The sequence below is a fragment of the Microtus pennsylvanicus genome, chromosome 12 (assembly GCF_037038515.1).
Source record: "Microtus pennsylvanicus isolate mMicPen1 chromosome 12, mMicPen1.hap1, whole genome shotgun sequence".
NCBI lineage: Eukaryota > Metazoa > Chordata > Mammalia > Rodentia > Cricetidae > Microtus > Microtus pennsylvanicus.
Window position 1 is genome coordinate 9,367,332 of NC_134590.1, and position 14,062 is coordinate 9,381,393.

General features: G+C 38.6%; 1 protein-coding gene across 1 annotated transcript in view; it reads left to right on the top strand.

The window, feature by feature from the left end:
- Prkg2 (protein kinase cGMP-dependent 2) overlaps positions 1-14,062 on the top strand; it is a 103,429-nt gene that overhangs the window by 72,605 nt on the left and 16,762 nt on the right. The window lies entirely within an intron of this gene.

The window sequence follows — 14,062 nt, forward strand, 5'->3', positions numbered from 1 at the left end:
GTTTGACCTAATTTTTGCATGTCAATCTAAAACAAATTTAAAATAATGATAATTATTTGTGACCTCACAGGCTTTCTGAGTTGGGTCTTTAGAAATGGATTGGTTAGGGTATTCGTCACTTTCATTTTTGCTGAAACAAACATCTGACAAAAGCAATGGGAGGGAGAATAATTAATTTTGACTCACAGAGGGAACCATATGACATGGTGGGAAGTCCCGGAAGTGGGAGGTTGAAGCATCTGGTCACGGTACATCCACAGTTAGGAAGCAAAGAACAGTGACTGCTCTTGATCAGCCTCCTAGCTCCTTGATAATGTCCAGCAGTTAGGAGAGGTTTCCCCATATCAGTTAACCTAATCAAGAGACTGTCTCACAGACATGCTCAGAGGCTAACCCAATCTAAACCATCCCTGACAGGCATGGCCAGAGGCCTGTCTCCTAGGTAACCTAGTTTCCTAGGTCTTATCAGGTTGACAATCAATATTAACCATGACATGATTCAGTATTGCTTGCGAAACTTCAGCTAGAAGTTGGCTGAGGCAATGGTCACTTGAAGAGTTGCAGACTGGATAAGGGTAGAGGATCCAATCTATCATGGCTCACAAGCTGATATTAGCTGTCTCTTGGAGGCCATAATTCTCCATATGAACCTCTTCATGGGACTGGTTGAATGTCTCTAAGATGTGACACACGGCTTCCATCAGAGTGTATCATCCAGGTAACTTTGGACAAGCTGCTTGCCTTGGAAGCCCTATCCCACGGGTCAGCACTTTACTGTATTCTATTGATCATGCAGAGCCAGCTCCGGTGTTCTGCAGGAGGGAGGGCCTTCAAATTCCAGGGTGAGCTAATCATCAGAGCTCCTTGGATGTTAGCTTTTGTAGTAGGGGGATAAGAAACAAAGAAAACCTTAAACAAGAAAAAGCAGGTAGGTGTAAACGGAAAGATAGAAAGGGAAGAAATATCGGAGAGGAAGGGACTTTCAGTTGGTATCTTACCATCAGCAAAAGGAGTCAGAATGAGCTGGGCGGTGGTGGCGCACGCCTTTAATCCCAGCACTCGGGAGGCAGAGGCAGGCGGATCTCTGTGAGTTTGAGGCCAGCCTGGTCTACAGAGCTAGTTCCAGGACAGGAACCAAAGGCTACAGAGAAACCCTGTCTCGAAAATCAAAAAAAAAAGTCAGAATGCAGTAGACTGTCATGCTAAAAAATGTTGAGTAAGAATAACTGGCAAACTTTAATTATAAGCCCAGAGAAACCATCCCTCAGGAAGGGTGCAATGACATTCTGACAAAGATGAGAGCTGTTTCCTACACAAAAAGGACACGATTGCAGAAGGTGAAGAAATGAACACCTGTCCCCACCCAGGAGTGCAAAGCAACAAGAAATGGTAGTCACAGGACAGTGGTAAATCTGTCAACTCATTAAAAATTATGGTGTGACTCAGTCATCACAGTAACGCATCACATTTAAATGAGAACATGCTAACTAACCCCACAGCAGCAGCGTATACACTCAAAGTAGCAGGGACTGAATTAAAATAGGAGGATAAAATGTCATCTTCACAGAAAAGCAGCAAGAATTAGGAAAGCCAGGGGGTGGGGAAAGAGTATAAACTAAGAAATTAGAGAGAAGTCCAAGGTATGTAAATGAAATTAACTCTCTAGATTAAAAAATGTATTGTTAAATAAAATTATAAGATAAAAACTAGCTATATGGTGTTTACAGCAGAACAGCTTAAAATATGAGGTGCAAGAAGTTGAAATTAGGAATGAAAAAATACATCTGGGAAATATTGAATCAGTTCTAAAGTAGGTGTCACCATGTTGCTATCAGAGAGGAAGTATTCCTAAATATGAAGACATATGATAAGAAGGTGCACAGTTCATCAAGGTCATAGAAAAAGCCTTTTAAAAAATTCCTAATAAGATGCTTCAAAGGTAAACAGCAGACTGGTGGAATTAGGAGGAACAAACATTTTAATACACCACTCAGAAATTGATAGAACATTTGGACCAGAGATTGCTAAAGCATTAGAACACAACACAGTCAATAAACTTTATCTAGTAGGCTTATGGATGTTGTTCCTAAAAGGTATAGAAAGCACACGAGCAAAATTTTAGCAGACACTGGGTCATTAAGCAAGCTTCAGCAGAGAAAAATTTAGGGTTTGGACTGTTGGCAGGAAGCCACATAGAACTGCTTTGACTGAGGGCTCCTGGGATGGTTGAAAGGTTGAGGGTACCCGCTGGCAGCATGGCAGGAATCACAACGTCCTTGTAAAGGTGATCTTAACCTCATATATGTATGTATGAATGCATGTATGTACATATATGTGTATGCATTTCTCCTTCATTCCCTGAAATGTTCATGAAAAGTTAGACACCTAATGAAGTAAGAAGTTTTCATTATGAAAATAAAACAGATATTCTGAGGAAAAATACCTAAGTTATAGAAAAACTTAGATATGGCTGTGTCTTTTAGAGATTCATAAGAGTGTGTCCACTGCTGGTAATTACAGACAGTATGTCTGTGGTGAGGAATGAAGACCTCATTCTGTTCTTCCTTTTCAGCCACAAGTGAAATGGTCTTTCATTTTGGTTTTGTTTTGTTTGTTTCATTCATTTGTTCCAAGTCAGATTCTACCTGGGTCCAGTCTTCACCAGAAAACATACTAGGTACAGATTGAAGAAACAAAGGATTATGAATATTCTCACACATGTCTTTTCCCTGACCATGCCATAATTCCTTAAATCTTGCTTCACTTTCTAAGCCAAGGAAAACTTATGAAACAATAGTGCTAAGAACCTTTGTCTGGTTCCAACGAATGAATAAACCAGTATTAAAATGTATTTGTGCTCTTTAAAGTTAAAAAAAAAAAACTCACTGTGTAGGGGGAAGTTTCTGTCCAATAAGATGTTTCCAAGTAACCAAACAGAGGCTTAATATTAATTATAAATCTTGGCCAATAACTAAGCCTTTTTTTATGAACTAGCTATTACATTTTCAATTAACTGATATATTTATGCTTTGCTCCTGGACTTTGTACCTTTCTCAGTACGGCATGTCCATTTTGCTTCTCTCTATATCTGCTCACTATTCCTCTGACTCTGCCCTTCTTCTTCCCAGCATTCTCTGTTTGGCTCTCCCCCTAACCTTACCCTGTCCAACTATTGGCCAGTCAACTTCTTTATTAAACCAATCAGAGTTACATATATTCACACGTGTAAAGGAATATTTCACATTTCCCCCTTTCTGTCTAATTAAAATTAAGGTTTTTAACTTTAACGTAGTGAAATTATAGACAACCAAACAGTTATTAGGTAAGAATTGCAATTACAATATCCAGTTCATTTGTATTTGGCAAACTTAAAGAAAATATCTTTGTGAGTCTAAAGGTTTTTTTTCTTTTAGCTAATTTACCTTTTATCAAAACTAAGGAAAACTTTAACTATGACTATCTAGTTTCCAACTCCATCACAGACACCAGAAAGGTTTAATGTTGCCTGCCTGGACAAGCCACCCTAGGTTCTTCTTTAATGTGGTAACATTCACCTTTGCCCTTTGAGTCTAGTATATCTGATAGACATTTCTGAGAAGCAGGAAATTTTAAAGGACTATCCTATCTTATCATAGCGAAGTTTGGAAGTCACCTTTTTTGTGTTCTGCTAGTCTAGCTTAGAGTATCCTGTAAACAAATGAGGCAAAAGCAGTTTCTTTACCCACATGGCTAGCTTTTGCCCTAAAAAAATAAACTCCATGCAGAGTTTTTTCAGTGCCCTCATTCCCAAGAGGTGGGGTGGCTGGTTTTTGTCATTTAGTAAGTTATGAATATTTTTCATTGTTTAGAGGAATTAGTTATAAGTAATTATTGAAAATGGACAGGAAAAAGTTTAATAAATGACATTAGATTCAGGGATATCATTCTGAAAAGAAAAAAAAGGGGATATAGAAATGATAGAATAAAAGGATAAATTTTTGAATCTATTAGGGTAGATTGTTGAATCTATTTCTAAACCATAAAAGGTAACTACTAACTTTAAATATTTTACATTGATATGGATTTTCAGATGTTGATATAAATTTGAGGTTATTTTTGCTATGCTGTATATATGTTTCTGCTCTTAAGATATCTTTGTATATCAATACAAATCTAAGGTTATATTTGTTAGGACATACTATACATGTATTTCTACTCTTGTTTAAGGTATTGTACCTGTGAAGCTCATTTAGCAATGTAATGTAAATTTTTAGTCCTTAGAAGTTATTATTACAAATTACGTAAGATAATGAAGATAAATAGATAAGATAAATAAAATACAGATTAGTAGTTGTCACCTATTACAATCATACTTGTAGTCATGTTAGATATGTTTTCAAAGTTGAACAGAGATATATTTTAGATAGATACTTAAGAGATCTGTAGAATATGGCATTTAAGATCCTTTATTAATATAAGTTTTTATAATAATGAGATATTCCTGCTCCTGGCAACACCAGTCTACTTCAGAGAGAATGATTGTTGTAATAGGATTGGTGGGCTGGGCTGCATCCCACCACCCAGCTAGCTTTACCCGAAATAATTACACGGAAACTGTATTCTTTTAAACACTGCTTGGCCCATTAGTTCCAGCCTCTTATTGGCTAGCTCTTACATATTGATCTAACCCATTTCTAATAATCTGTGTAGCCCATGAGGTGGCTTACCAGGGAAGATCTTAACCTGCGTCTGTCTGGAGTGGGAGAACCATGGCGACTGACCTGACTCAGCTTCTTTCTCCCAGCATTCTGTTCTGTTTACTCCGCCTACCTACTTTTCTGTCCTATCAGAGGCCAAGCAGTTTCTTTATTACTTAACCAATGAAACAACAGATAGAAAGATGACCCTCCTCCATCAAATGATGAGCATCAAATAAACTCCATGTGGAGTTTACTTCTTTTTGAGGCAAAACTTAGTCACTGGGCAAGAAACTGCCCTTGCCTCACCTGCTGACCGCATCATGTCTAAATTGAACAAACAGGACATAAAAGAAAATGACTGCTGAATTTTTGCGAAGATAAGCCCTTCAAAATTTCTGCTTCACAAAAAAGTCTATCAGATATTCTAAACTTGTAGGGCAAAGATAGATGCCCCAACATTACAGAGGAACCTTGGGTGACTGTCCAGGCAGCCAGATGTTCCTGTCGTTTCTTAGTTTTGGAAGTTATTTGTTCTATACTTGTTGTTTACTCATGTTATATTTATAGTCTTCTCAGGTCTCTGATGGAGTTGAAGACTAGATAGTTATGTTTTCCTTGTTACCAAATTCAGAAAAGAAACTCACAAAAGATATGTAAAATATATATGTTTGAGATACATAAAAAATAGTTTGGGGTTCGTAATGCAAGTTAGGATAGAAAGTGAATTATGTACAAAATATTGAACTCAAAATGATAGGATAGATAATGGAGTATTTTCTCTGACTTTGCCAAATGCAAATGGACTGAACATTGTCAATGTAATCTTTACCTGTATGTATGTGTATATCGTTATTATACTTATTGTATATGATTTTACTATGCTAGACCTTCCCTTTTACTTAGACAAAAATGGGGAAATGTTGTGTGATATTTTGATCTCACATCAGAGAGCTTAGATGACTGGTTCTACTCTTTGTTAGCAGCTTCTCTTGGCAAGTATCCCATGGTTCTGGCATTTCCAACATCTTAGGGTCTCTAATGCAATCTAGGCTTCACCTACACAGTTTTATAGAATGGCTGCTCAAGGCCTTCAAGCAGTATTTCCTCAGCCACACATCTGTCCTCAGTGGCACTCTGTATCCACAGAGGGAGATTCCACAACACCTTTACTTGTACATCTTTCTTGACCCTAAAGCTAGAACTACGTAGACAGCACCTCCAGATTTGAGTACCCACTTGCAGTGATGCCTGGATCCGTTGAAGTGCACTTGCAGAAACTTTCCTTGTGTCACTCTGCAGAAGCAGAAGACCCTCCAGCCTTTGCAGGTCAAGGTGACAACACTGACCATCACAATGGGTCAATAAAAAGGTCTCGTAATAACTTTTAAATATTTTGATTCAAATAAAAGTAAAAACCCAATGAATTATAATTTGTTTAATGTTCCCCAAAGCAGAGTTTATAGAGAATCATAAAACATTGAACACCCTTATCATAAAAGGAGAAGGATCCAAAATCAACCATCTATATATTCCTGACTGAGGGATACCAAACAGAAAACAGAAGGAGAAGCAAAACATTACATTCAAAATGACTGGAAGATAATTAAAGATTATCAGTGTATAAGACATTATGATTGAAAACAGAAAATTCATAGAGAAAATTAATCAATTAAAAAACTAATGCTTTGAAATGATCAATAAAATTGATAAATCTCAAGTTGTAATAGTAAGAAAAGAGAGAAGGCTCACAGATTATTAGTATTACAAATGTAGGAGAAGATATTACTACCTTCTCTGTGGATTCTGAGATGGTGATAAGGTAACTCTGTATGTCGCCCACAGGATCAGTAGCTTAAATGAAATGGGCAGATTCTCTGAAAGACATAATGTTCCAAATGCTATGCTGGAAGAAATAAGACACAAAGAAGTTCATATTTAATAAATGATCAAAGGTGATCTGTCTGGCCAAGATAATCTCAAAAATCAACCAACAAACAAAAAAATAAAATCTGACACTGGAGTAATTACATCTATAACCCACCCCACAGTAACCCACACAGAGAACATATACCCTGCATAAAACTAGGTCAAAACTGATCCCAGACATAAATAAGATAACAACTCATCAGAGTCTTGGAAAGTGATGCTGGGGAACACATGGATGACCTCCAGAATGGTGATGACTTTTTAGGTACATATGGGAGAGATAATTGATAAGCTAGTCTTCACTGATATTAAAAGGAACTGATCTGTTAAAGACAGGCCAAAGAAAAATATTTTTAAGAGACATACCTGATAAGGACCATTGTAAAGAAATGTGCAAAAATTTTAAAGCAAAATGATTAGCAACTTGATTAAAGATACACTAATGGCATCTGTGATGGCTTACCATAGAAAATTTATGGATAGGAAAGAAACATGAGAAACACAAAATCATAGATTGATGGGGAAGGGATTTAAACACTAAAACAGCACTGGACCACCACATGCAAGTTAGAGTGGTTAAAGTTTGGAACATGGACAATACCAAGTCCTGAAGAATGTGGGTTGTCGGAAACTTCCATTCAGTACTGGGATAACGCAAATGGCACGTTAACGAAGTAAGCATACGTTGACCAACTGTGCAATTATGTTCTTTGTGCTTACTGTAAAGAGCTGGGAACTATGATCACTTAAAGACCTGAACATAAATGTTTATAGCTTTACCATAATTGCCGAATCTTGGGAGCAACCAAGGTATCGTTCAGTTCAGTGCATTTATGGGTTTACCACGGAGCTGGGCTGTGGATAAACTGTGGTAAATGCAGGTAATGGAAACTCATTCCGCGCCAAAACAAGTGAGTCCTCAACCCCTGAAAGGGTGTGGTGGAAACTTCAAATGCTGTTGGTAAGCAAACTAAAACCATTCTAGAAATGTTGCAAGACATTTTGTAAAAGAAAAAACTACTGGACATAGTGAAAACAGTAGTTGTTAAGGTGCAGGATACAGGAGAGGCTTGAGTATGGCTGGTGTGAGGACAGCAAAATTACACCGTACTCTATAGAATGATAGAAGCATGGAATTATATATTTTTCCAAGTCTATTATACATCAATTACGAATCCTAGTGTAAAGTAGAGACATTTGGGGAGGATGGTGTGTCAATATAGGTTCATCAGTTGCAGAAAAACGTTCTGCTGTGGTATGTTGTTGAGCTTGAGAGAGGCAGAGCATGAAGTGAACAGGAAATATATGAGTAAACTCTGTAGCATCCATTTGAGTCTCACTGACTGATATACAAGAAAATAAAGGCTTAAAATATACATACTAAAAACCATAGTCAGCAAATTAAAATAGAAGCAATTTTATAATGAACTCAAAAGCTCCAGCAAAACACACTACATTAATAGAATTCTCCATTCATATATGTTTAAAAAGATCTCTTAGAAAACTAAAAAAAAAATTCTAGTAAAAGGTACCTAATATAACTTAGTACAAACGTGTGTGTGTGTGTATAATTGACAAAGCATTTACAGTATTGTCTTAGAAATCTTAAAAACTTATAACTTGTAAGCTCACAGAGATTGTGGCAACATACACAAGACCTGCACAGGCTCAAACCATACAAAATTCAAGCTCTGAGAAGGGGAAGTGAAGACAAAGTCCTTTGCAACTGACACTTTCTGAGAAAGAAGAAATTGGTTTTCTCCAGTGGAGTACCACCGGGTCTCTCAGGCGCACTCCATGGCCCATGCCAGGAGTACTTGGCCACCTCAAAAGAGACCCCATGTTGATTTGTGTGTGCTTTTAATTTTGCTTTGATATTTTTGAAAATCTTTTTTGCTTTCTTTTTTCTTTGTTTTGATTTTTGCTTTGGAGAGAGAGATAGAGGCAGAGAGAGACAGAGATAGAGCCAGTGCCAAAGACAGAGGGAATGAAGTTGAGCGAATAGGGAGGTGGGAGGACCTGGGAAGATTTGGGAGAGTAGAAAGGATATAATCAAAATGTGTCACGTAAAAAAGTTAAAAAAATTTTAAGATTATTGCTGTGCTTGCATCTATTCATTATTTTACTGTGTGCTCTCCCTAATGCAGTAAGATGTAAGTTTATTTAAAAGATACATTGAAAAGTAAGAGCAGAACTTATCAGATGGGATGATTTATTGTATAAAAAACAAACTTTTATGAAATCAGACTTTACAATTAAATGAAGAATTTCCAGTATGGTTACAGGATATAAAAGTCTTGATACATATTGTATTTTAAGATAATCAGAAACTGAGCAAATAGGGATACAAATGCCACTGACAAAGTGTGAAAATATAATGTATCTAGGGCCATGGGTAATGAAAATATTTAGCAGCTTTACTGAAAAACTTGTAAAGTATTATAGAAAGATATTAAAAGATCATAATGAATAGATGCTATGACTCATTCCCTCTTCTGGGCAGAGCTAGACAGCTCTTCTTAGCCCTCTTTCTGGGTCATTGTGACCAAGTGATATCATTGTAGCTCATGAACTACAAAGCGATTCATCCACTCACAAATCTGGCTCATAAGTGATTGTGATGTGGGTCTCAGTGCCCTTCCTGGCTTGTCAACAAACACAGAATTAGCAGAGCCATCAACTTTGAAGTCTGTGCCCCTGAATCACTGCTTTAAGATCCACATATATCCCAGGGAAACACATCTTGTGAGTAACAATTAATGTACAATTAAAACTTTAGTTTCTTCCTGAATGTATTTTTGTAGTATCTGTCATTACTTATCCTGACTCAGACAGACACATCATGTTTATAAACAGGAAGACTCTTCATCCTTGCCGAAATTGTCCTCTATAAGCTGATCTACAGTCCTGATATGCTTCTAATGAAATTTCCACCAGAGCTGTTAATGACGCTTGCCAAGCTGATGCTAGGAATATGTTAGAATACCCAAGTGCTCGGAACAGCCAAGGCATTTATGAGGCCAAATAAGGATACCCAGGTAAAATGAGATTGTCTCCTCAGTTATGTGAGCTAAGTATAGCTCAGCTACTCACCAGCAGAGGAAGGGAAAGTTGGAGCTATAGTGAGTTTATGCTCATAGATAGTAAAGTTGTTAATTAAATGGTGTTACCATGCAGCAACAAACATAAGTACACATTGTTCAGTAAACTCACCATCATGGCTTTGAGTGAGAAATATGCAGCCCAAAATTGGTATGATAAGATTTATTTAGCAATTAAAAGCTAGAAGGTGTATCGTATTTGGGAGAGTGGGTGTGTGGTGAGGCTAGAAATGAATGGGAAAACTGATAAGTGCGTGCTTAAGAGTGTGGGTGCTCAAGAGGCCATGGGCAAGAACACAGAGGATGGGGCTTCCATCCCAGTTCTCTTCCAGTGACGGAGCTGCTGGGGCACCAGGGCCTTCTGCTTCCCATGCATTTGTGCCACGTTTTTCATGTGTCAAGAATTTCCTAATGTAAAATACGAAAATGATCACTGGCCTCAACCATTTTCTACAGATACAGCATTACATGCTAACTAACTAGGTGAGAGTTGAGCTTTCCCATTAATTATGCCTACCACATACAGCTGCTTCTCCTTTAAGTATCTTCTGCTGCAATTTACCTGTTGCAAGACACTTGTCTTTGAATGCTGAATGGGGCCTTTATATCATGCAAGTGTGTATGGTGGCTTTTCTAACCACAATTTATCTTATTTAAATAGACTTTAATAGTTAATCACCTTTTACTTTCCGGCAACAAGCACAAGTTGAACACCCATCACGCTTTATAGTCTACACAATGAATATCTGAGCTAGGTGTAGTGATCCAGTGAGAATCTGCTACCAAAGGCAAACTAGGTGGTGGTGAGGAACATGGAAGGGCAGAGACAGGTTCTGTGTTTCAGGGAAGGCTTTGAGGAAATGTACTGTGAGATGAGCCTTGAAGGATTTCCCTAGATTTCCTATATGAATGATAGTCTTCCCGTTACCTTGCCCAGCTCAGTGTTCTGAGAGTTTTAGTGAATCACTTCACCCTGTTGAGAATGGGCTGTTTTGTAAATAGGTTTCTCCACTGCCTCTACTTCTGCCTCTCCCCCTGCCACTCAGAGAAAAGCACTATTGCTGTCCACTAGAGAAGAATGTTAGTCCACTGTGGGAGTTGGCAGAAAAACAGAGGTTCCATGCTCCCTTGTCTAGCCTGAGGTAAAGAAGGTGCCCTAAAAATGCCAGATAAATACTTTTATGGAGCATTATGTCTCCATGAGTTACCTGCCCTATTGAGACTGGTCACTTAGTGCCCAGTTCTTACGTGAATGAACCAATGCCTGTGTAATGTACCCCCAGAGAGAAACTTCTGAGGAAGAAAAAGATCATTGTTGCTGGACACAGCTTTAAGAAGTCACATGCTGATTTTTCTGTTTCTGAATGATGCACCCACAGCTCTAGGTTTGGAAGTATCTCAAATCCTTCTAGTTTATTTCAGCCATTAGAAGTATGTTTGAAAACTCTTGGCTCAATGTAGGCCATCCTTAGTAGTGGAAATTTAATGCAGACTGTTAAAAAAAAATCTGTGTATAGTTTTTCTAGAGATCGCAAAGCCTGGTGTTTCAAACAGAATTTGAAAACAAAGGGAGAGGACATCTGCTTTCTTCTCTCCAAGATCCCTCGAGGATGTGAATTATCATACTCTTTCTTTTTGTGCTTTGCCAACCCATGGCAGATCTTCATGCATATCTTCCTTACCTCCACGTACTGTAGTTGGAAGCTGCTTGTTTGGTTCCCAGCTGCCCAGACCTGAAATAATCACACAGAAATTGTATTATTAAAACACTGCTTGGCCTGTTAGCTTAGGCACATTCCTGGCTAACTCTTATATCTTAAATTAACCCATCTATTAATCTGTGTATCACTACGTCATTGTAGCCTACCGGTTAAGTTCCATCCATCTGGCATCTGTCTCTCGTGGAGGCTCCACGGCTTCTCCTTGACTCTGTCTACTCTCTCCTCCTCTTATCTGCTTAGAATTCCCACCTTGCCCTATGCTGCACTGCAATAGGCCCAAAGAAGCTGCTTTATTAACCAATGGCATTCACAGCATACAGAGGGGAATCCCCCTTCAATGTACCGTGGCTCAGTCTCATTAATCTTGACAGGCCTTGAACTGAACACCAGTGTTTGTGTCTTAGGCCTTTGTGCTGTGTCTTCCTCCTGGCAGGACCCTCTTAGATGCTTACAGAACTCTCTCTTATTTCATTCAGATTTCTGCTCAAATCTGTTCAAATGCTGCCTTACTGAAGTATGTTCTCCTGGTTATTTCAAGTGCAATTTGTCTTGCCATCTGCACCTAAATCTTCTGTAGGCTTCCCCACAACATGTCTTATCTGGTGACATTGTATCATTTTGATGACACGTTTCCATGCTCATTATGTTTCTCTCCTTTTTGATAGAAGCTCCTTGAGAGCTAGAGGTTTGCGTGCATCCTGGAACTTGCTCTAGGATGATGTTCACTGTCATCGAATAAAGGAAAAAGGAGGTTACCTTTCTGCTGCCTAGAGAAGGGGAAAGGCTCCTTGGTGTAGCCATGGTGCTGAGATGGGTTTGGGGAATTTGCTTCTGATATAAAATGCACAGAACTTGACATAGGTCTGGCATCTTCTACATTAGTGACACAACTTTGGGTAGCTCTGAATGCCAAATGTATTAGATCAAAGTTGGTATGGTCCAAGTAGAGGAAGAAAATGCTACAATCTTGTAAATCTTCAAATGCTAATATAATTGTTACTACCTCATTGAGCCAATACGCAAATATTGCAAGAGCTTACCAGCAATTCAAATTAAAACATATTATTTTAAAAAATTAAAATAGCTCTCCTAAATATCAAATAAACTTCTAGTAATTCTTAAAAGGGAAATTAAATACAATTAAAGAACAGACTAGAGGCTGTTATAAACCAACAAAATGCAATGTTTCTGTATATGCATATATGCAATTGCAGTTATAAGTGCTGTTTCCTCACCTCTTAAACTTCAGTCTTTATAAAATTAGCAAGGGCTTTCGTTATTGTTTCTTTCTCTGAGGAATATGTAGATATTGTCATCTCAGCTGGTTACAGAGTTTAATTTTATAATATTCCCAGCCATCTCTCAGATTTAATGTTTGTGAGTCATGCTGTGTAGTTGAAGGCATACAGGAAAAGCCCACTTTGGGGTTGCTTGAATTCCCCTTTTCAATAAAGAAACTGTCCTGCCTCAACTTGATGGGCCTTGCTTTGTTGATGTCTGTGGGAGGCCAGCCCTTTTCTGAACTGAAGGATGTGGAGGAGTAGTATCTGGGGAGGGGAGTATATGGGAGGTGGGGGGAGAAAATTGTAGGAAAGGAGGGAGGGTAAACTGTGGTCAGTATGTAAAATAAATGAAAAATGTAATTAATAAAAAAAAAGAAAAGAAATCTTTGTTACTCTGTGATAAGTATGAAAAGTCTCAGAAAAGGGAGGGGTGTGGAGTTTAAAGAGATTTACTTCTTAAGGGAAAAACAAAAGTGTTAAATGTGAACAACATTTGAACAAACAAAGGAGTTGGGTGTTTAAGTTTCTGGCCCCAGCTTTTCAAAATGTGAGCTGATCCTGATGTTGACTTTCTCCATTTTAAAGCATAGATTATTGCCATGTTATTGAAATTATCCACATGCAATGAAGCCATTAAAATGGGCACGGTGAGCCCAGAAAGAATGTCTATTCCTTTTACTTGAGGGAGGTAGAAGAAAGTTAAAATGAAATCAGTACACACTAGAGATGAATGGGTACATGCTCACCTCCCCTGTGCGAAGAAGTTCGCTGTTGTTCTGCAGGGCTGGGTTTCAGTTACACACACTGCGCCATTCAGCAAGGGGCTGCTGAAGCTCTGACCTCCTTTCTTGTCTGGTCTTCAGAATTCATTGGGTAAAAGCTTGGAGAAGAGAGAGATGCATTGCAAAAGTGTGGGGGGGGGGGGACCGCTGACCCCTTACCAAGGGAGAGAATTCCTAACCCACAGTCAGGGACAACCCAGGTGTCACCTCCTGGTAGATGGTGCCCACACCCTCCTGTCTTTCAGATGTGCTGGATGTTACTCTTCCCTCCACTGTCTCCTTCCCTGCTGTGTATCTTAAAATGCCAGGTTAGCCGCACATGCATAAACTTCCCAGCACTCAGCTTCTCATTATCAAACTCAGTGTGATAATCCCAGAACAAAATCTACGTCAGAGTGCGTGCTGACCCTACATTTAAGCAAGTTAAAGCCTGTACTATCTACCACCCACCTTGCTAGTGGGGACCAGAAGTGTTGGGAGCTCAGGGCAGACTTGGGAAGGATGCTGTTGACTTTGCTTTCGCTGCTGAAATCAACAGGAGGTACACACTGTGAACAGTTTGTCTTTATT